Source organism: Delphinus delphis, chromosome 4, assembly GCF_949987515.2.
Source record: "Delphinus delphis chromosome 4, mDelDel1.2, whole genome shotgun sequence".
Taxonomy (NCBI): domain Eukaryota; kingdom Metazoa; phylum Chordata; class Mammalia; order Artiodactyla; family Delphinidae; genus Delphinus; species Delphinus delphis.
In genome coordinates, this window is record NC_082686.1 from 104,849,328 (window position 1) to 104,872,298 (window position 22,971).

The following is a 22,971-nucleotide window of genomic DNA, read 5'->3' on the forward strand; positions in this document are numbered from 1 at the left end:
CTCTTGTGTGATTGGGGTGCAGGTAGATAGAACTGGGATTTATCACTGTCCCTCTACTTGCTGTGGGAGATCCAGGTTATCTTGATGTCTGTCCTATAGGTTGCTGGTAGAAGTTGGAAAAGCATGGATAGCACCAGAAAGTACAAAACTCTGAACTAGAAGGGAGGTCTCAAAGGTTGATTGGCTAATTTCTATTAAAAGCCCAGATCATTACAAAAAAAATAACTCGTGGTGAAAGTCAAGTTTGCCGGCTTTCTGCTTCATTTCTCCTGATGACAGCCCCTACTGCTTATGAGGGAGTCATGTAGACTGCTATGGTGATGGGGGATGAGTTAACTGGGAGGGAAATGGAATAGATGTGGAGAGGGCATGGCAATGTGGAGAGGGGATTAGTCTCAATAAAACGTTGTAATAAAAAGCTTACTAGTTTGAGCCAGGCTCTAGACCAGTGCTGTCCAGTTGAATTCTCTGTGATGATGGACGTGTTCTCTGTCTTTGTTATTCAACATGGTAGCCAAAGAATGAAGATGACCAAACCATTTGCAGTCATAGAGAGGATCAGGGTTGGTGTCTGTGCATGAAGCTAAGTTTGAACTCTCCAAATCTAGGTTTAGCACTATTGCTGATTGCAGGGTTTTGTTACAAAGTATTCCAATCTATTTTCTCTGGCCAATTCTCTTTTTATTCCCCAGCTTTACTGAGGTATAACTGACAAAATTGTGAGGTATTTAAAGTACTTTTTTTTTTTTTTGCTGTACGCGGGCCTCTCACTGCTGTGGCCTCTCCCGTTGCGGAGCACAGGCTCCGGACGCGCAGGCTCAGCGGCCATGGCTCACGGGCCCAGCCGCTCCGTGGCATGTGGGATCCTCCCGGACCGGGGCACGAACCCGTGTCCCCTGCATCGGCAGGCGGACTCTCAACCACTGCGTCACCAGGGAAGCCCTAAAGTACATATTTAATGTACACTGTGTGATTTGACATACATATATCTCTGGCCAATTCTTGACTTATATAAGATCCTTAACACTAAAATTTACCTCCTAGAAAACTCCAGAATTAGGGATACATTTTAATTGGCCTTGACTATGCCCACTGAAAACTGTTAAGATTAAAATTGCAGCATTAACAGCTCATCAGTGATCTGAGGGATACTCTTTTTTTTTTTCTGATGAAAATAGTGTTTTATTTATGTGGTTTCAGGGTCCACAGTTGTCCTACCAACTGCTGCCTATTACTCTTTCATCCCTTGTGTCTCTAAGGGAGCTCTTGTTCCAGTCACCTCTGGAAGCATTGTGGTCAAACCCCACTTGTGGCTGGGTAAGTATCTTGGAGTCACACTCTTCTTTTTTTTTTTTTTTTTGCGGTACGCGGGCCTCTCACTGTTGTGGCCTCTCCCGTTGCGGAGCACAGGCCCCCGGACGCGCAGGCTCAGCGGCCATGGCTCACGGGCCCAGCCGCCCCGTGGCATGTGGGATCTTCCCGGACCGGGGCACGAACCCGCGTCCCCTGCATCGGCAGACGGACTCTCAACCACTGCGCCACCAAGAAAGCCCGAGGGATACTCTTTAATGTTTCCTTGGAGCTATTACCAAATAGTTCCACAGACTACTTCAGTATTCTGGGCCAGAAAACAAATGTGGGCAGACAGATCAATAAAAAGAATTTGGAGTCAGGCCGGCTACGGCGTGAATTATTCCTCTGCCACATATTACTTGTGAACCTCGGGCAGGTTACAAAGTCTGTTTCCTCAATACCCCAATTAGAAAAATGTCTGCCTCATGAGCTGCTGTGAGAAGAAAACAAAATGATGTATCAAAGTGCCCAATACAGTGCCCAGTCTTTAGTTAGTAAATATTTAATGATTTAAATATTTAAATAAGTGCCCAAAATTTAATTATTTAAATATTAATAATCTCTAATGAAAATTAAAGGTAATAAAATACGGTGAATATGGAACAAATTATCTGAATTCTACAAAGTTGATTTTATAATTGATTTATTATAATGGTAATCTTTCCCATTAAAACTCAGGGGCAGGGCTTCCCTGGTGGCACAGTGGTTGAGAGTCTGCCTGCTGATGCAGGGGACACGTGTTTGTGCCCCGGTCCGGGAAGATCCCACATGCCGCGGAGCGGCTGGTCCCGTGAGCTATGGCCGCTGAGCCTGCGCGTCCGGAGCCCGTGCTCCGCAACGGGAGAGGCCACAACAGTGAGAGGCCCGCGTACCGCAAAACAAAACAAAACAAAAAACAAAACTCAGGGGCAAAACCTAGGAACAGTGTCAACCCTACAAGGCTTGGGATGGTCTCCTCCTACCCCTCTCCCACCTCACTTTCACCTCTGCCCAAAGCCTTCCCCTGCTGCCTTCAATGCACTGTGTTCTCGCTCGCTGGGGTGATTTTACACCTGCTGTTCCCTGTCCCTGTCCTCCATCCCCTGCCTTGGCCCCATCCCCTCTCACCCTGCAGTGTCAACTCAAGCTCCCCTGACCTTCCAGCCCCAGTCAGCTCCCTTGGCCATGTGCTCTCACTGAACTCTGCTCTCTTCTTTTGTATCAGTTTCCCAGTGTGTAGTTTATACATTTATTTGTGTCATTATTCGGATATGTCCATCTTGCTTACCAGACTATAATCCATGAGGCAGGCACAGAATCAATATCTGATTAGCTACTAAACTACCTAGTAAAGCAATTCATTTGTGTCTTATTTTTTCATGGTGTAACACTGGCTTATTTTTTCAAATGAACTTCATAACATAATTGTTGGTCATAAAATAAATGATTAAAAGTACATTTTGTGATTTGGAGTTTGTTTTGGGACTTAGAACTCACTCAGCATACAAGCCTGCTTCATCTTCACTTGAAATGCAACCATGTGGCCTCTGCTTAGCAGACCACTAACCAATGGTTCTATCAACGTGACAGAGTCCAGTGGCCAACCCAGACTACAGGAGGCATTTCCTGCAGGCAGTGTAGACTGAAGTCATTACCCTAGCTGGAATTCGGTCATGACATTGAAACAACACATCTCACCCTAAGAAAGCCTAGAGAATTATTTTTCTAGTGCAGCCATTGGCTTGATTTTTAGATACCTTTTCTTTATGAAACCCCATTATATTTACTTTGCTTTGGTATTTCTTCCCATGATTGAACAAAGAAAAACTAAGGGCAGCAATAAAAGCAAATTTTCAAATACTAAATATGTTTATAGCATAGAAAATCATGACAAAGCTGAGATAATTCACTGTTTTGCATTTGCAATGTGCACATGAGTGAGCCAAATGATGTTTAGATTTTTCTTGGTTCTTTCTCAATAATGGGTCAGATAAATCACTGATTGCTTATTATGTTCTTGAGATTGCGTTGCGAATGACTGGCAGTAAAAGCCCCCAATTCAGACTCACTTGTATGCAAACAATAAACATTGCTTACCATTTTTATATTTATGCCAATGATTATAAAATAGTCAACAGCTAAAAGGTACTTAGAAAAAAGCAGCATCTTTCCTATAGAAAGAAATATTTGACAAGAAATGTTCTCCATTTCCACTTGATTATGCTATTCCACAGCAAGGCAATAATGTGAGATATGCAACAATCCCCAAGCCATTTACAGCTTTGCTATCAATTACAAAATAATAAGCTAGGGAATATAAACATGCTGAATACTAAGGAAAAACAATACCTTTGTTTGGTTCAAATATTATATTTCTTAGTGCATATTTCAGAATCTCTAGATTGACCCAGTTTGCTGCACAGATCTTTTTCTGTGCCTAATTTCCTCCTTCTTTATTTATATAATATTGGTGACTACCCACACTTACATCACTTATGAGGCCTTTGCTCATTTATTCTCTCATTTGATTTAGTATTGTGTTTCTAAAAAAGAAGATGAGGAAAACGATTTCTAAGACATGTAAAATAACTTGTCTAATGTTTGGTTTTAATGGCCAAACACAGCCTGAACTCAAATCTCATTACTCCAAACCCAAATCTATGCTTTCAGGCAAGGATCATACTGTTTGGCAAACTTAAGTCTCAGTGTATGACTTTCTGGATCAGGTTTCCAAATTTATGTATCTATGCATTGATTGATTAATTGATGAATTGACTTTCTTGGTCATTTACCCACTGGCCCATCAGTTTTGTAGGGATGGTATCTTGTATTCTATGGGATATCTGATCTTTTGCATGCAGGATGTTTTACTAAGCTCCCCAAAGAAAACAAAGAAGTGATAGTATTAACCCAAGAACTTAAACAATTATGAAGCAACTTTTATGTAGGTATGTGGGGCTGGAAAGAGAAGGCTTCTAGTAAAAAATAGATTTAAGTTGGGTCTTGAAGGGAATGATGGACTTACATTATCAGGGAGAAAGCAGAAGGGCATCCCAGGTGGTCGAGACTGCATGAAGCATCTCTAGGAAACATTTTAATGGCTGTAGTGAGTAATTAATGTGGTTATTCCCTAGTACGTCTGCACACTTTGCATTTTATATGATAATTTATCATTATAAGTAGTGTCTGATTCTCATGAGTGTTAGTTAAAAATTATTCCTTAAAGGTTTTATTAATTAAAAATTATCAACCTTCAGTATAATATCTTGAAATCTTTTAGGGTCCCTTGGGGTAGCTCCAAGTACTACATACCACAAACCGGTATAGAGATTCAATTTTGGTGAGGCTCTGCGTGAGGGCGGTGAACTGTCAGAAGAGGGTTTTACTTCTGGGGATTTTCAGGGGCAGAAACGTGGCTGCTGTTACCCTGTTAAAAATCATTGCTCCTTGGATGACACAGAAGGATTCTTGTGACCCTTTGCATGTGGATTTCAACCTCCTGGCTTCTTGTGAGCAGAATCTGATAATCCTCTGGGCAGCTCAGTGCCCACATGGGGCAGGGACAGGGGCAGTAAGGGCCCCTGTGTCAGGGTGCACAGGTGGAGGGGCCGTGTGACGTTCTGTCCGCTGTGCGGGCTGCACGTGTTTGAGGGAGCAGGAAATGGGTTTCTGTTAATGCCAGTTGCCAGGTCATTGCTCTTACTTCCATGGTGGGCGGTCATGGCAGCACTCCAAGGACACAGAGTCAAGAGAAGTTCAAAGTGAATCCCAAGGGTGAATCAGCTCAGTGTACCTCCTGGAGAAGTGGCAGCCTGAATGGGGAGAGATGACTGTTCCCAGGAAGCAGGATGGCTGGCGGTGGGTGAGACTGTAGAAGTAGGGAAATGGCGAGCCACCTTTTGGGGTATGGGGAAGAGGAAGAGGGCCTGACACCCCAACCTTGAATGAGGGGGATGGGAGAAGGGTGATGATGCCAGGCCCAAGATGGAGGTCCAGCCAACACGAGCTCCTTCAGCAGCTCTCTTTCAGGCCTGGACTTGAGGCTACTGGCCCCACTGTCGTGGAGGGAGCGTTGGCAGAAGGCAAGGTTGCTGTGACCTCAGATGACTTGGGAGTGGCCACCAGCCTGGAAGACCAAGAGAGTAGTTGGAAGCCAGCAAAGGAAGGTGTTTTTTTCAATCACTCTCATATCGCATCCTTACTTCCAGCCTAGTTTCTAATTACACCTTGGGCCACCACCCTGGCTAGTGATTTGGTCTTCATTAAACCTAATATTTATTAAATATTTGTTCAAAACTTATTTAGTTAAGGAGGGGAGGAAGTGATTTTCTATTAATAAAAGTAGCGTGTAGGTAATGAAGAACTGATGTGCCCTTAGTTACCCCAATTTTCACTCATTTGGATTTCCCTTTACTTCTATAGTTTTTCCATCATACATACATGGGTAGTGTTTGGCCTCCACACCCTGTAACGACAGCACAAATGACATGGATGTGGGTACTGACTCATTGCTGGTGAACAGCAATGTGTGAAGTTTAATTGACTCTGACAGCTGACGTCAGAGGCTGTCAGGTGGCTAGTCTCAAGTTGGTGAGCTGCTCCGAATGTAGACGTTGTTGTGTGGGCATAGAAAAATTATTTAACAGAAGTTGGAATGTTCTGGTGAGGATTTTTATTTAGCTTTCCACTTTTCACCTGTGGATTCTCTCTTCTTCCCTAGGAGCAGGACCGAATTATATTGTGGGTTAAGGAGTCATGTGTGAGAACGTGTCCGATTTAGTCCTGTGGTGATCCTTCTCTTTTCCATTATGGGTAATGGAACACTATCGAATGCCATCCAGCCGGCTGCCCAGGCCACCCTGTCCTTAATTCAGGTCAGGGGATGGGGAGTTCTGAGGCTGGGGTGGCCCATGAAACCAACTGTTCCCAAAGACATGGGAAGAGATCTTTGGGAGGAGATTTCAACAGAGAGAGGGTTGGGGGGGTGTGTGTGGGGGGGGGGGCTGGAGGGGTGGGAAGAGCTAGGAGTGGATGAAAGGAGGGTGACAGAGAAAGAACTGAATAAAAGTCGATTCATTGCTGTCAGCAGTCCTTCCCTTCCTGCTGCCACTAACAGGGAGATTAGCACCTGACCCTCCTTCCTTCCACGACGGGAACGGGATGAGTACCAGCATCCTGATGTTTTATCGTTCTCCTCTTTCCCCTTCATTGAAGGCTAGTGGTTGTTACAGCATCACTGATCTAGATTTCTATATCCTCAGCAAGGCTATTTTACGGCTGCCGATCTGCCTAAGAATGTAAATGAGTACATTTAAATATCATGTTCTCAACAATTTTATGTTTTGTTCTAAGCTCAAAATAAAGCTACCCAGGTGTTCTTTTATAAATAGGACTGCATGAATTTAAACAAACCTTTGCATTATTCATTGCAACAAAGGAATCAGAGTTCCTTCTCTACATATAATTTGAACACTTTTTAAAAGTAATAAACTACTGAAGGTAATTAGCACATCACTGAGCATTTCCTTGAACAGATGTATCAAGTTTGACCTGGAAACCATTTTGTTGGATAAAGAATTATTCTGGAACCCACTAAAAGTTATCTATCATCGGTTTTTGGCCATGATGACTTTATATTATCATAAATTATTTTTAATTCAAGCCTTTGGCAAACAATTTAAATGAGATTTGCAATGTAACAGTGCTGATCTCGTGGCTGAAATATTAAAACGTCATGCATGAGAGATTTATCCTTTTACTAAGATCTATCACACTGGACATCACTCACCCTCCCCAATTAAAACCCACTTAATTCACAAACAATTTATTAAAAAATCTGCCTACTACGAATGCACATTAGTATAATAGGTTTTCTGCTCCATTTAAGGTGGGCAACAACTGGCCATACCTAAACTCAAGATCTTCTTGCCCTGTCAATTCTTTATTTTTTTTTAACATCTTTATTGGAGTATAACTGGTTTACGATGGTGTGTTAGCTTCTGCTTTATAACAAAGTGAACCAGCTATACATATACATTCTTTATTAATAGAAGTTGACACTTTAAGTCTAAAACAAATCTTCTAACAGTTTTATAAAATGGGTTCTGTTTATGAAAGTGCATGCAGTAATGAACAGTTTAATTCAGTGGGAATTTCCAACGTTAAATGCACACATGCTCACAGCTGACAGAGTTTGGTCATTTAGTCATTTGTTTATTGACATTACCTTGGGGCAGAGGTCTCTGTTGGAGGAACACCTTTAAATGGCCCCTCTTAGACTGGACATGTAAGGCAAGTGGTACTGTTCCAGGGAAGAGTGTAATAGGACATCTGTTGGCCTGACAGAGGCCCTGTTTGCGCATCCTTCTTGGTTGTGGAAATCAAGTACTGGTGAGGAGGGAACAAGGGACATTTGCATGGGAGCCACGGGATCTCCTTGGAGGAGAGGGATTAAGATTCTGATGCCTTCTGTTCTGAGGTTCAGTGTTTCTCTTGCAAGGAAATGGCCCTGATAGAGAAAAAAGATCAAGGGAAGATCCCAGAAAGTTGTGAAAGGAAATTTACCCTAAGGATGAGGGCATCTGAAAAAAGGAGTGGTTCTTGGCACATTTCCTAGTGAGAGCTGGAAACCTAGCACTGGGAAAATATAGCTCTGTGTATGCGTGTGTGGGAAAATATAGCTCTGTGTATGCGTGTGTGGTGAAGGTGGTAAAGAGGGGCGGGGGGGTTTATTAACTGAGGAACTACAATATTGGGACCCAGGAGCATGGTAGCATAAGGTGATCAAGGCAGAGTTTAACACTGGTAAAAGAGACCTCCTTCTTCTCCATCTTCTACCCTGAAAAACTACAGTCCTGGACTGCCAGTCTACACTGCACAGCAGTGTACACAGCAGTAGCAGTGGGGAAAGAGACGGGACTGTTCACAATGCCCAGTTTTCTCCACAACACTGTATGCTTGGACATAGAGCCGGCTAACTCAGTTCCCAAGTGCCACACCTTACAAAACTGGCAAGATGTCAACTGGTGCAGCACCAGTTGGAAAACCGTTCTCTTCAAAAACAAAAGAAGACACTTCCTCTCCATGCAACCATGTCTGCTGTGGATGTTGGGATCACAGACCTGCATCCCATGTCCCACAACCCACCAGTAGACAGTCCCCTACTCAGAAATTGTAGATAGTTGAAACAGGAACTGGATAAAGCATGCATTGGTGATATTCCCCAGGAATAAATTGTTTATTTCATTCACCAACTTTAAATCCTTTAATACATTTCTCAAGAAGTTGCCTCATTTGAAAAAACATGCATAAAAATCAAATCAAAGAGAGAAAAGTGAAAAATATTTTGCCAACACGAAGCTCAAAAGAAAAGAAAATTAAATATATTTTGAGCATACTCATGTAAGTGAAGTTTATTTTCAGTGAGTTTGATGACTAACACTATTGAGTTATGAGTGGTAGAAAAACTGTGATGTGAAGAATTTTAAATATGTTAAAATATGGTGATATATCAAGAATGAAATAAATACCTCACACTGAATTTTAACAAAAAAGTCTGCACTTTTTATTAATAGAAAATATTTTTTCCAACATGCTCATTAAATGAATGTTGAACAAATACGTGAAAACTAGCCATTTAAGGGGGGCAGCAAGTCACCAGCCTGTCCAGGCTGCCCACACGTCCCAGTTCACCCTGGGTATGCCCAGAAGGAAATCTGGGCTGTCTTGTCAAGTGATGCTTCTCTGAGGTCCTAGCACTGCTGCAGTCCAAAGAGGGCACCATGTTTATTTTAAACCAAAGCAAACTGCAGATGACATATAACCATGCCTCCTTCCTCTCAGGCATCTTCTCCTCATTACCCTGTGTCTGATCATCCTTATTACACTAAGAACTTTAGCTAACCACTGTCTCAATTTACCAAGCACCTCCCCACATGCCCAACATTCCCAAGTCAGTTCATAACTATACTAGACAAACGTTTGCTATCACCATGAAAGTATCACGGTGTGTCTCAGAACCTCAAGGGCAAGAGTTATGCCTAACTTGGTTTTACACAAAGGTCTCCCTAATTCTTTGGGAGAGGAAGTCATTGATTGATTGATTGGCCAATTCATTCATTCATTCATTCATTCATTCATTCATTATTTACCAAGCACCTACTATGTGCCAGGTACTGTTCTAGGCACTGTGAATGCAGCAGTGAACAAAAAAACAAAATTCTCATCCTCATAGAGCTTACCTTCTGGTGAGGAGATTGGAGACAGACAATAAACAAATAAACAAGGAAAATGTGTATTAGAAAGTGAAGAAAAATTAGCTAAGGGAGTTACCTAGGGAGAACTGGATGTGATTGTGTGTATGTATGCTATACTTTTAAGAATGGGGGGCTGGGGAAAGCTTCCCTAACAAAGCGACATTTAAACAAGCACCTGGAGGAGGTGAAGAGTGAACACCACACCAGGGGCACCTAGGGGAAGAACTTACAGGCAGAGGGAACTGCACACGCAAAGGTCCAGAGGTGGGAAAGGACCAGGGTGCCTGGTATGGAAGCAGGGAGGACAGTCAGGAGGCCAGGACATAGATCTAGATGAGACACAATGGTGGCTCGGGTGGGACGTACAGTAGGGGTGAGGAAGAGTGGTCAGATTCTGGAAATACTCTGAAGATGAATCCTGCAGGGTTTACGATTAATTGGATGTGGAGTGTAAGAGGAAGACTGGCTCTATGCAGGACAGCTAATTCTAGCTGTCCATGATCCTAGCCCATCATGCTTCCCTGGCCTCTGTCTGCTGCCCCGTCTCCCCCACCCCCAGACTGCCCATATATGCCCTTTCCTCATTGGATCACCTGAGACCCAGTCTCTCTCTTGGGCTCAGCCTTCTCTTGTTTACACAATTCCCATAGTCACATATTCCAGAGGCTTACTCCAGACTCCACCATTACCTGCAAAGGATGGCTTGGATAGTGATGAGGTAGGATGCTTAAGAAAGGCAGCAACTCATAAGACTCCTGGAGGAGTATGCTGTAGCTCTTTGGGTCTATTGAGATAGATCTGGATGTCTAAGCAGAAGCTCACTGCAGATCCCTGGACAGGAGCGACACAGAAACTGGACAAGAGGAAGTCTTACCAAGTTTGCAAGGACACCGGTCTACAAGGTTCCTAACCTGACCAAGATGCATCAAAGTTCTCTGTGGGCAACTGAAAAGGATTATATGAAGCTCTGAGATAGACCGGGGAGGGAGAGGACACCTTTCATTTTGTAGTGAAGAAGTCAACGCTGTGAAACCAAACTTTGTTCTAAAAATGGGGAGGCATATCTACTGAGGGCATGGATAGGTCACATATGCACTGTCCAAGTGCATGCCTGCCCATGTCCACCTTGTGCAGGGGCTTGACATTTCTACATGGGGCACAGTGAACCAGATCTCAATGGATGCTAGACAAACAATCAAGTTAATTGATAAAGGTGATAACATAGGCAGGGGCATGCTGAGACTGAAATCGGTGCCTTTTGAGGAACAGAAGTTGTGTAATAAGAGGATATTGATGTTCCTGCATCAGGAAATGCTGAGCTGGAAAGAATCCCCAAGGCACAGAATGCTCAAGTTGAGCCAAACTACTGGGGGATTCAGAGATCAAGCACAGATTCAGGAACAGAGCATGAGGAGGCAGTTCTTCCTTTCTTGTGTAACTGGGTTACAGGAATAATTGGGGCCTCCGTCACACTGTGTTTGTTTACTGTTCTGACTCTTAAATGTGCAGACAACTTGAGGGCAGGGAGCAGTGTCTTATTCTGCTTGGCTCCACTGGCTGGAGGACTGTTGGCATGTAGAGTGCTCAGACACTCCTGGGTGGATGGATGGATGGGTGAGTGAATGAATGAACGGAAGAGTAAATAAATGAACGCATGCAAGAGTAAATGAGTGATCACACTGTAAATAAATGTTCCTGGAAAGGATGCTGAGTCACACACACATACATACACATTTACACACATATTCTACCACACACGGGTTCCCTTTTTCCCCATTTTAATCAGATAATAATTTTTTGAAAAACAAAAACCAAGTTTTAATCTTATTTCCTATAGTTTTTATTTTAAAACCTAATTTGCTTTATGAAATAAATTTCAAGAGAAAAAGAGATGGAGGAGGAACCTTGCAATATAAAGCAACATAAGAGACAAAGCAACAACTACAATGTAAGTACCTTATTTGAAACCTGATTTTAAAAGGAGCAATACAAACTATGACGTTTATGGGACAATTGGAAGTTTGAACACTGATAGCATATTTGACAATATTGAGGGATTATTAATGGTATCTTTTTTCAGGTGTGATATGATAGTATGGTTGTGTTGAAGAAAAAAGGGTCCTTATCTTTTAGAGATACATACTGAAACATTTATGGATAAAATGTTATGATATCTGGGATTTGCTTGAAATTAATACAGAAGGGGAAACGCGGTTGGGGGTGGTCATTGAGGCTAGGTGATGGGTACATGGAGATTCCTTACGCTACTCTATTTATTTTTGTGTATGTTTGAAATTCTCCTTGCTAAACAACTAATAATAAAGAGCTAAAGTGGATATTAAGATCTGGAAAACTGGTAGAGCAGACACTATGGTGTTTTAAGTTAACCACATCAGACACACTTCTAAATTCTTCATTCATCTAATCTATTGCTACTGTGTATGCATATTCACAGGCAATAGATGCCTTGGTGAAGAAGGCATTTCTTTTTATCTTAAAAGTCATTGAAATAAAACAAACCTTTAAAACATTCTCTTTCTTGCTCGTCATATAAATCACTTTATATAGGACATCTTAAGACCCATGCCTTGTGCTTTAAAAGAACTCTATATTACTTGCCAACCTTAGCATAAATCCTCTTGATACGTTTAACTAAGATTTACTAAAATAAAACCTCAGGCCTATTTCGACTGACAAAGGTATGTGCTTATGCTCCTATCATTTGTTCAGATTTCTCCTGAGGGTTTTGCTGTCTTTACTCTGCTTGATTGTATTTATGTTGCAACTGAAAAGACTTCAGAACACCTATTTCCCAGGCTTTAATTCCTGCATGGTCTTGCATAAGTAACTGCCTGCAGAATCCTGACACCATACCCAGATATACGTCTAATTACACTTTTGAACTTAATGAAATGAATATAATTCTGTCCTCAGATCACAGGCTAGATATTTAAAATTTTTAATTGGCTATTATTTTTCCAAGTAAGCTTATTGCAGTTTGAGTTTGAATTAAATTGGAAAGTATATGTGAACAAAATTCTTGTACTTCTTGTTTGAAGTCTGTTGTTGCACAAATTTCTAATACTAGATTAGCAATTATATTTGTAGCTACGCATATTGCATACACAAATTATCTATATATTTATGTAAACATATTATGGTAAAATCTTTTTATAATGTAGAACTGGATAGGATGCACCAACTCAGAAGCCCTACTGCTACTGATTTATTTCAGAGGTCACAGCTTGACTTTCAGTATATCTAAATCTCTGTTATAATTCTGTTCCAAAAGAATTCTACTATTATTTCTGTGAAGAAACAGTACTCAGAGTGGAATTTCAAGTTCAAATTCTGACAGGGATCAGGTAGGTAACATAAATGAGTGAAGCCAGGTAGGTGGACTACATAGGTGGTTACCTGAGGTTACCTGCTCTGTCTGAAGGTGGCAGCACTCTTAGCTCTAGTTGGTGGTACCTTGCGGGCATGGTGTTTCCAGATGTCCTATTTTTTTTTTTTCAAGAGAAGCCATAAGCCTAGATTGTTATGCTAAATCTCCCAATTAAAAAATGTGGACCAAAGAAGTCATGCCTGCTATTTGCATAGAGCGAACACTGATCTAGGATAAACTGCACTGGAAGGGTTTTGCCTCTGATTGCTTGCTACTGTAGAATTTCCACAACTTACTTAATTTCTCAATATATGAATGTATTTCTTTTAATCAGGATGAGAATATTTGTCCTCTAATCATCTCACAGGATCTTCTGTATGCTGACATGCCCAAGGGAGACATGGGGCCACTTTGTAGATTCAGCCTAGCAGTGTGGATTAAAAATAACTAGGAAAGTGGAAAAAAAGGCCCTTTCCTTAGATGAGGGTGGGAGGGTAAACTGGAACTATTTTTTTTTTTTTTTTTGCAGTACGCGGGTCTCTCACTGTTGTGGCCTCTCCCGTTGCGGAGCACAGGCTCCGGACACGCAGGCTCAGTAGTTGTGGTTCACGGACCCAGCCGCTCCGCGGCATGTGGGATCCTCCCGGACTGGGGCATGAACCCGCGTCCCCTGCAATGGCAGGCGGACTCTCAACCGGTGTGCCAACAGGGAAGCCCTGGAACTATTTTTACAGAGAGCAGTTTGGCAATATGTTTAAAACATTTTTTTAATATACACATTTTCGCTCAACAATTCTATTGCCATAAATTTATTCTCAGGAGACAGTCACAGATGTTAAATGACATAGGTTTAAAATCATAGAGGTTCACGTAAGGTTGTGCATCTCATATTGTTTATGGTAGTAAATAGTGAAAACACCAAAATGCCTAACGGTAGCGAATTGGTTAAGTAAATTATGATGCACTACATCACTTCTATAATTAGATAAACACAAATAATTATTATTTTAAATGAAGGAAAATGATCTGTATGCTGATGGCATGTTCTAAAACATCATAAGGAAACTTTGGGTCTAATTCATGGGATGGAGGGTTCAGGCTGTCAGTGGTACAGAATGCAAGGCAGTTCTAGTAAACCAAGAAAGAGAAAGTAATGAGTAGGACTAAGTCTAATGGAAGGCACACTAGAGACAAAAATGGTCCCAGTAGAGCATCAGGCTCTAGGTTAATCTAAGGGCCTAGACAGGGCACCTATGGAAGATAGAACCTTATTGTCTTTGGCTGTTCCAAAGCTGGTGGTCATGCCTGTGGCTGTCACACCAGACCATGTCACACAAGCCAGAGCTTCCTTTCTGAGCTGCCAGATTTACTGCCCAATGCTTCACACTATAGTGTCTTGGAACACCAGACTGCTTAGAGCTCCAGGATACGCTAGACTCTTTCTTGCCTCTGTACTTCAGCCGTTACTGCCCATCTGCCTGGAAAACTCCTGTCCTACCTTTTCTCCATGGACTGCTACTCATGCTTCAGGTTCATTGAGGCACGGTCTCTCCTCAGCCCGCAGCTCGGTGACATTCTCTTCTGTGCCTATGGCTGTCTTTGTACTCTCAGCTCCTTTTGTAAGGATCTGTTTATGTTTCGGTTGTTGTGCTATCTCCTCCACTGAGCTGGGAGTTCTTTTGATGAAGGAGGTTATGCGTGTCTCATGCGTACATCCATGCAATAGCGCACTACCCGGTACCCTATGCAAGCACACAGCTCTGTACTTTCCCTGTCATGGTCTATGTGAACTGCACCACGTGATGCCGTGCTGTGCCCCAACCGCACAAAGTAGGTGGTGGCCCTGGGCCCCAGTGGTGTTTAACTGCATGTATATATGTCTTTTTACATGACTGAAAATGCTTTGAGGGCCTGCTCTCTGTCTTTACAGAGAGTAAATACCCATTATCCTCCTCCTAATGCCTGAAACTCAGTGCCCAAGATACTGTTTTTACAACCTCAAGGCTTGTAGCTTTTTATGACCATATATTTTTTATCAGACAAACTCAAATTTCTTTAAACCTGGGGCACTAAAGGCCTTCATATTTTACCTTAAAAGAAAAGAAAGAGAAAGGGAGCCATTAACAGAAATATGCTGTTAATTATTTTCCAACAAAAATAATTTTTTTCCAAAAAACTTTTTTTTAGTATTTTATCTGTGGAAAGTGAGTCTCCTGTGATCTATTTTTTCCTAAGTAATTTGGAGTTGAGTAAGTACAGTAATGCAAAAAATGACAATGAGCTCTTGGGATCTTTTGAACTTATGTTGGGATCTTTTGGACATTTAGGGCAAACTGGCATTTAAAAAAATCAAGTACTGCTATATAATAATGAAGTAACATATGCTTTTTTCCTCTTGTTTCTCAAAATAATATTATTATTGTCATTTTACAAGTGAGGAAAGTGAAGCTAAGCAAAGTTATAATGATGTGTCCGGGTCATGCGTGTAATGGGATACTTCCAACCATAAATTTTCTCCTCTTTACACCATCCCCCAAAGCTTCCTTTAATTGCTTCTCCTCTTTTATTTTAAAGGGGCGAACATGGCTTTTTAATGGGCTTTGAATCCATTTTTTGAAATTCACTTCTTCACCTCATCTTAAGGTTAAAGGTTCCACTACAAGCCTTAGAATGAACTATCTCTGCTAAGTTGGTAATTTGTTTTGTTAACAATTGCTTCTCGAGTTCTAAGACATAGGTGAACAATGTTAGTATTACAGAGTTTCGTTTCTTAAATGGAAGTCATCTATTAAATAAATTAAAAACAAATATTTCTGCAAGCTAAACAAACAGAAATCTTTCATCATCTTGGTTTAGACATATAGATTTTCTACCAAATTTTTACTTGGGTCTTTTGGAAAATCTAATCTGAAATCAACCTGGACACGATTTAATGAGAATGGATTGTTTTATCATTACTAATGCGTTTTTGTTTGATTTTCTTATGGATGTGGAAGACGTGGTACTAGATATTATTGGAGGGATAGAGAAAGATGCTTAAAGTCCAAAGTAGAAAATACTGGCCAGCTCCCACCCCCACCTCTACACTTCTATCTGACTTTAAATCCTGAAAGGTTATATCTCTCCAGGTGGTTTAGCCTCCTGGTATTTTATATTTCACACTCTGAGGGAGTTTCCTCAATGGTTAGAAAAACATGATAACCCACACTTTCTGAAAGCCACAGCAGTTTCATGCCAGCTTTCTAAAATTAATGAAGCATCTCAGAATGTTTTTGCCATGGATATAAGTCTATGAATTTGTCACAGTTGTAATTTCCTCAAAGGGATTTTAAAAGAAAACCATCTTCAATAGCAGAAAACATTTTTCATTATGAAATATTTCAGGTGTACATAAAAGCACAGGGAACAATAAAAGGAAAACCTATGTATCCACCACCCAGGGTGAGTGATCACGCACAAAAATAACCATTAAAGCCCTGACAATACCCTCCCCAGATCCCATTCCTTCTCTTCTCCAGAAGCAACTATTATCTAAATTTGGTGTGCCTCAGTCCCATGCATGTGTTTTTACTTTTTTTTTTTTTTTTGCGGTACGCGGGCCTTTCACCGCTGTGGCCTCTCCCGCTGTGGAGCACAGGCTCCGGACGCGCAGGCTCCGGACGCGCAGGCTCAGCGGCCATGGCTCATGGGCCTAGCCCTCCGCGGCAAGTGGGATCTTCCCGGACCGGGGCACGAACCCGCATCCCCTGCATCGGCAGGCGGATTCTCAACCACTGCGCCACCAGGGAAGCCCTGTTTTCACTTTGATTACATATGGGTATACCTAAAACAATGAACTCAACATTTGATGTTATTTTATAGGTTCTGAAATCACATACATATGGTCTCAACACTTACATATCATTCTACAATTTGCTTCTTGTTTTTGCTCAAAAATGTTATATGACTGTGTATAGCTCTAGTTCCTTCATTTTTGCAATTGTATAGAATTACATTGTATGAATCGACCACAATTTATTGTCCATTTCCCTAGTGATGTACAATTAGGTTCATTCATCTTTTTTGTAATTGCTAACAAAGCACCATTGAACATTTGCTCAAAAATGTGCAGCTCCAAATGGAAAAGTACATTGATACCTGTACTTACTAAGTCTTTTTTTCATCCCTTCCATCAGTTATGCTGCAGTTTTCTATTTTGTTTTTTAAAAAAATGGATACCTTCCCTGAACATGTACTTCCCTGAATGTCAATCAATTAGTTTTGGTAACTATTTGGGTTTTGTTGTGGGATTCACACACCACACACACACACACATTATCATCTATCTATCTATCTATCATCTATCTATCTGTGCAAATGGGTCAAAAAAACCCACTGGAATTGTTTATATGGAAAATTTTAAAGCAGGTTAGAAAATCGAATTCCAAGTTTTTTACAATGTACAGCTGAGGTATTTTAACACGTGATACACGTCATATCAGCAATAACATCTAACAACAGTGAAAACATCTCTACACTTCCATTCTTAAAAAGCCGTCTCCAGAGCAAAATTTATTTGGACAAACAGTTAATTTTTTACTCATGATTCAAATACCAACTTTTTTGAAGGTGTGTTTCTATTTCTTCATTTTAAAATATCTGCAGGGGAACAGGGTCTTCAACAACCATATTTTCCTCACGGAAAAGACCAGAGATTTCAGAATCTTATCTTTTTTGAAAGAAAAAAACGCCAACTCAGCTTTAAACGTGCCAACTCTTTTCCCTGAACTTTTGTATAATAAAAGATTTTATGATTATTGCTCATCTCAGTATCAAGCATAATAAAACTCTTTTTCTCAGAATGTAATCCATAAAACCACTTAATCAGGCACATTTAGACTAAAATTTCCCACAATACGCTGGAACCATGAAAGAGTGAGAGCACCCCAACACTCATTGTTTGGGGGACTGTCCTCTTGCCCTCAGAACACCTCCTGTCTAATATACCACCTGAGTGAGGCTGTCAGCCTCAGTCTGCATGTTACATATTAGTAAAGCTCAGTATAAAAGATAAGGAAAAATGGAATTTTCTTTTCAAATCCTGCCCCCAAATGGATTCTCTTGTGCATCCCCCGTAGTGCACACACATCACTTTGGGGACCACTGACTCACATGATGAGTAGGGTTTGGATGAATGGAAGGAAAAAGTGAGGGCTTCTGATCATGGCCACAATGAGCAGAGGCTTAGGCTGGAATGAGCAGTGAAAGTGGGACAGACAGCAAAGAGAGGAGTCTGAGCAGTGGGGAGGGATGTGCAGGGGTGAGATGAGGATGGAAAGGAAGACTGAGGTCATGCTGCGGACCATGTTTATTGCCAGGACTAGGGATCATATTAAAGGCAAAAGGAGAACGTCTTGGGCCAAAATGAGGGATGTGATCAAAATCCCACTTTTAAGGAATTTATCTAGCAGCAGAGTAGAAGGTGGGTGGAAGAGGTGGAGACAGAGAGAGGTTTTTAGAAGGCAGTTTCACAAGAGGTAATATTGAGTTAGGGGACATGAAGATGGTGGAAAGGAGGAAAGGGATTTGAGAGAGGTTATGGAGGTAGGTCTGACAGGCTCTGTGTCTCCAAAGCTAGAGAAGCAGAGGCAGGAGGTGAAGTCCATTGAAGTGTCAAGTGTTGGAGGCTTGGGCAAAGGGAGCAGAGGAATGAGTTCATCCTGGACACCTGGACTCTGAACGTGCACATGGAGGTGTCCAGGAGTGAAGGCAGTGGGAGTCTGCCCACCGCCAGGTGAAGATTTGGAAGGCAGTCACTGGGAGGAGATAAATGAAGCCGTCAAAGGGTGTTCTGAAATCAGGGGACTGGAGAAGGGGCTGCTGGCAGAGCCTTGCGAGCGGCTGACGTCTAGGATTCCAGAAAAGGGAGTGGAACCAGCAGGGGGACCTAGGAATGGTCTGAGAGATAGAAGATGTGGTCATTCCTGACTCTCCTATCCCAGATTTCACCCCAACTCTTCATATCCTCCTTGCCTGCTTCATATTTTTCACTTGGCACTTACCTCCAAATACTATATATTTGTCTCATTTATCTTAATTATTTTGTTGCTCTGTACTAACATTTAGCTTTGTGCGAGCACAAATTTTTACCTTCACTACCATATCTCCTGTGCTAAGAACAGTGCCCGGCACAAAGTAGGTGTGCAATAAATGTTTGCCAAATGAATGAATAAGTGAACTAGCAAAGTGTACTGTATCACAGATACCAAGAGGCTTTATGAGAGGTGAAATGTTCAGGTGTTCGCTGCTGCTATTCAAAGTTCGTAAAATAGTTTTTGCTCCATGTGAGCTTGAAAACTATACTATGATAAACAAATAACTCCCTTAAAGATGAAGAAATTATAATAAAAGCAGCTCCCTTATATTGATCACAAAATATATGGGATAGTTTATATAATTTATTTTCTTTCACAATCACTGGTTATCTCCATTTTAGAGATAAGGAAATGAAGAAATTAAGTAAGTAATTGGCTAAGTAAACTATTAAGAGGTTGAAGTGGATTTTAACCTTGGCCTATGCTCTTCCCACAGGACTAAGCTGACCTTGACACCCAGAAGCAGAGCCCATGATTCATTCATTCATGGAGTTAGTCAAAGAGGCCAGTGACAAGGAGAATGGAAATAGATGAGGTGGGGTTGGTAATGGGGGCCCCCGATCTGCTTGTGTGCTGAATGAGATGGAAAACTACTAAAGGGTTTTGAGCAGAGGAGTTCCATGATCTGTCTTAGTCGTTTAAAGGAAACACTTTGACTTCTATGTTGAGTATAAACTAGAGGGGAGCCAGGGCAGAAGGATGGATGGAAGTTTTGAGACTATTAAAGTAATACATGCAAGAGATGATGGTGGGTTAAAATGGGTCACAGTGTAAGAGGTGCTGAGATATGGTCAAATTCTTGATATGTTTTAGAGATAGATAATAAGAGGATTTCTTGATATATTGAATACAAGGTACATAGATATGATCTGAATGAAAGAAACAAGTTGAGGAGGATAAGCTCTGAGGTTTTTGGCCTGAGCAATGAGAAGAATAGAGTTGCTAGCAACCAAGATGGGGAAGACCGCTAAATTAGAAGCAGTTTTGGGGTAGGGGCGAGAAGATCTGTTTTGGATATGGTATGATTGTGGCATCAATTACACATCCTAATGGAGATGCCGAGCAGGGAGTTGGATCCCTAAGCCTGTTGTTCAGGGGGAAAGTATCGCATTGGCCAAAAAGTTCATTCGGGATTTTCCGTAACGTTTTGCAGAAAAACCTGAACGAAAATTTTGGCCAACCCAGTACAACATGTTAGTTGTATTTGAGGCTATGAGGTGGGTTGAAATTCCAGCTGTATTTAGAAGCAATGAATGAATAGTCTTCAATAAAAATAATGTTTAATGCAAAATATTCTGGCGACCCTCATCCTTTTTATAATAGAAGGTCAGCAACTACAGACAATCTGAGAAATCACACGAGAAAAGAGAGCCACAGCTTCACTGCGCTTCTTCCTCAGCAATGAAGCCCTGGCTAATACATTCATTCAAAATGGTAGAACTGTCAGGTGTAGCCAATGCTGACTCTGCTCAGTGAAGGACGATTTCAATTTGCTAATAAACCATGTATGCACTGAACTGAAGCCTTGTTAATTATTCATTATAAATTACTTTATGAACAAATATGTAATTCCTTTCAGGAGTTCATTTGAACTAACTGAATGCATTATAGTGACTAATTCCACAAGCCTAATAGTTATGAAAATGTGTCAGCGAATAAGAATTTCAGTGTAACATCAACTGATATATTTTTTGCACTTCTCTTTGCCAAACAAAAATGGAAAGGCCTTTCTGATGCACATTTGTAGTTTTCCATGATGGTGGCAGTTTTCTGATCCCTTATGTTGCGGGCCTGCCCACGGGGGTAGCCGGTTAGCCTGTGAAAGGGGCTTGGGCTTAGGAAAAAAGGGCTGCTTCCCAGATGTCCATAAGTTAATTCCACTGTGAAACCATTATCATGTCCTTCTGCCTAATGCAGGGTTCATTTCACATCTTGCACCTGAATTACTACCAAGCTCACCTAATTTGTTTTTATGGGATGCTGTTGTCAAACGGGCACAGTGTTTTACATCTAAAGAGACCAACCTTTAATCATGCCTTGAGTGGGGATGTGAAACACTGCAATGCTAGTGACAAGGACTGCTAGGATTTGAAATGTGCGAAGAGGGAGGGCAATCAGCTCCCCCCACCTTATCAGGGCGTTTCTGCAGTTGCTCGAGTGGGTGGTACACGGTCTCACCCCACTGACTATCAGCATCTGCTCTGGACACATGCTATTTGCTCTGTTCTGTCTGCAGAGCGCTATTTGGAGCAATTTGGAGCCCCTTTCTCCCTTCAATAAAGCCATTTCAGACCGTCTCCATGGCACCGGTTCTCTCCCTAACACTGAGTGGCAGCTGGGCTGGTGGAAGTCATGGTGAGGGTGAAACAGCTGGGTCCAGTCCTGGTTCTGTCATTCAATTTATTGGCCCCAGGAAAGTCGCTTAATCTAAGTCTCACTTTGTCCTCCATCTAGAATAATGCTACTAGGAAGGTGAAAAGAAATAAGAAATGCGAAAATCCTTCTTGTGTGAAATGCGAATAAATACGTCTAAGCAACCTGTGATTCAAACAGAAGAATATCTGCATAGAACTTAGCAGTTTTAAAAAGTAATGAAATATTCCAGGCACTTAAAAAGATATTATGAATGATATAGCAAACATCTGTGTACCACTCATCACCTAGCTTGAAAATAAAACAAAAATTATATAGTAGAAGCTGTCTGTGCACTCCCCCCAGATCAAATTCTCCTCTTCTTTGCATGAGAGAGACTACAAAATTGTGAATCTATAGTTTATCCAGTCATTACATATTTTTTAAAAATGTAATTACATCTGTAAGTACCTCTAAATAGTATGTGGTAGTTTTGCATATTTTAAATTTAAATGAATCATATCTTGTGTGATTTTACAACTTACTTTTTGTGCAAGAATGTATATTTGAGCGTTATCTAATTTGACACATGCAAGTATTTCATCCATTTAACTGCGTTATTACACTGTATGACTAAACCATAATTTATGTATCTATCTTTTTCTATTATGAACGACACTTTATGACCATCTTGCACATGCCTCTCTGTGGACAAGTATGGGAGATTCTCTAGGGCATTTGGGAGGTGGCTGAATTGTCCTGCGCTGGGCTGTGAAAATGCACATTTGAAAGTTTGCTTTTAATTGCCAAATGGTTCTCCAAAGTGGTTAACAATTTATACGACCCTAGCAATGTTCAGATGCCCCATATTTCATCAACACTTGATATTCTCAGAATTTTAAAATTGTTGCCAGTCCAATGGGTATGAAATGTTATCTCATGGGGTTTTAATTTGCATTTCCCTGATTAGTGAGGTTAATATCTTCTTGTGTTTATTGGCCATTCAGACTTCCTCTTCTGTTCATTTTTGATCTTTTCCACCCTCTCTCTCTCCCTCTCTCTTTCCTTCCCTCCTTCCTGCTCTTTCTCCATCTGTCATCATTTTTCTATATATTTTGTTGTTGATGTTGATTTTGTAGGAGTTCTTTCTATATTCTGGACACTAATACTTTGTCAAGTATATCTCTTGCTTCTGTTTTTACTTCTTAGAATGGTGCCTTTTGATGCACAGAATTAAAAAATTTAACATAGTCCAATTTATCAATTTTTTCCTTTGTAGTTTGAGCTTTTTTATGTGTGTTATGTTTAAGAAATTCCTCTCTAGCTCTAGTTCATAAATCTATTCAACCACATGTTCTTGATAAAAGATTTAAAGTTTTTGCTTTTCATGTTTAGTTTTGAATCCTTCTATAATTGTTTTGTGTGTATAGTAAGAGATAAGGATCCATTTTCTTTTCTTTATAGAAAACCAGTAGTCCCTGTGAGTCAGTCTGGGACCTGGGGCCCCGGG

At 41.1% G+C, this 22,971-nt stretch overlaps 2 protein-coding genes across 2 annotated transcripts in view; both read right to left on the minus strand.

Annotated features, from left to right (window-relative positions):
* The window catches only part of SCHIP1 (schwannomin interacting protein 1), a 575,521-nt gene that overhangs the window by 346,276 nt on the left and 206,274 nt on the right, over positions 1-22,971 (minus strand). The window lies entirely within an intron of this gene.
* The window catches only part of IQCJ (IQ motif containing J), a 658,546-nt gene that overhangs the window by 212,147 nt on the left and 423,428 nt on the right, over positions 1-22,971 (minus strand). The gene's annotated exons all lie outside the window — the stretch shown is intronic.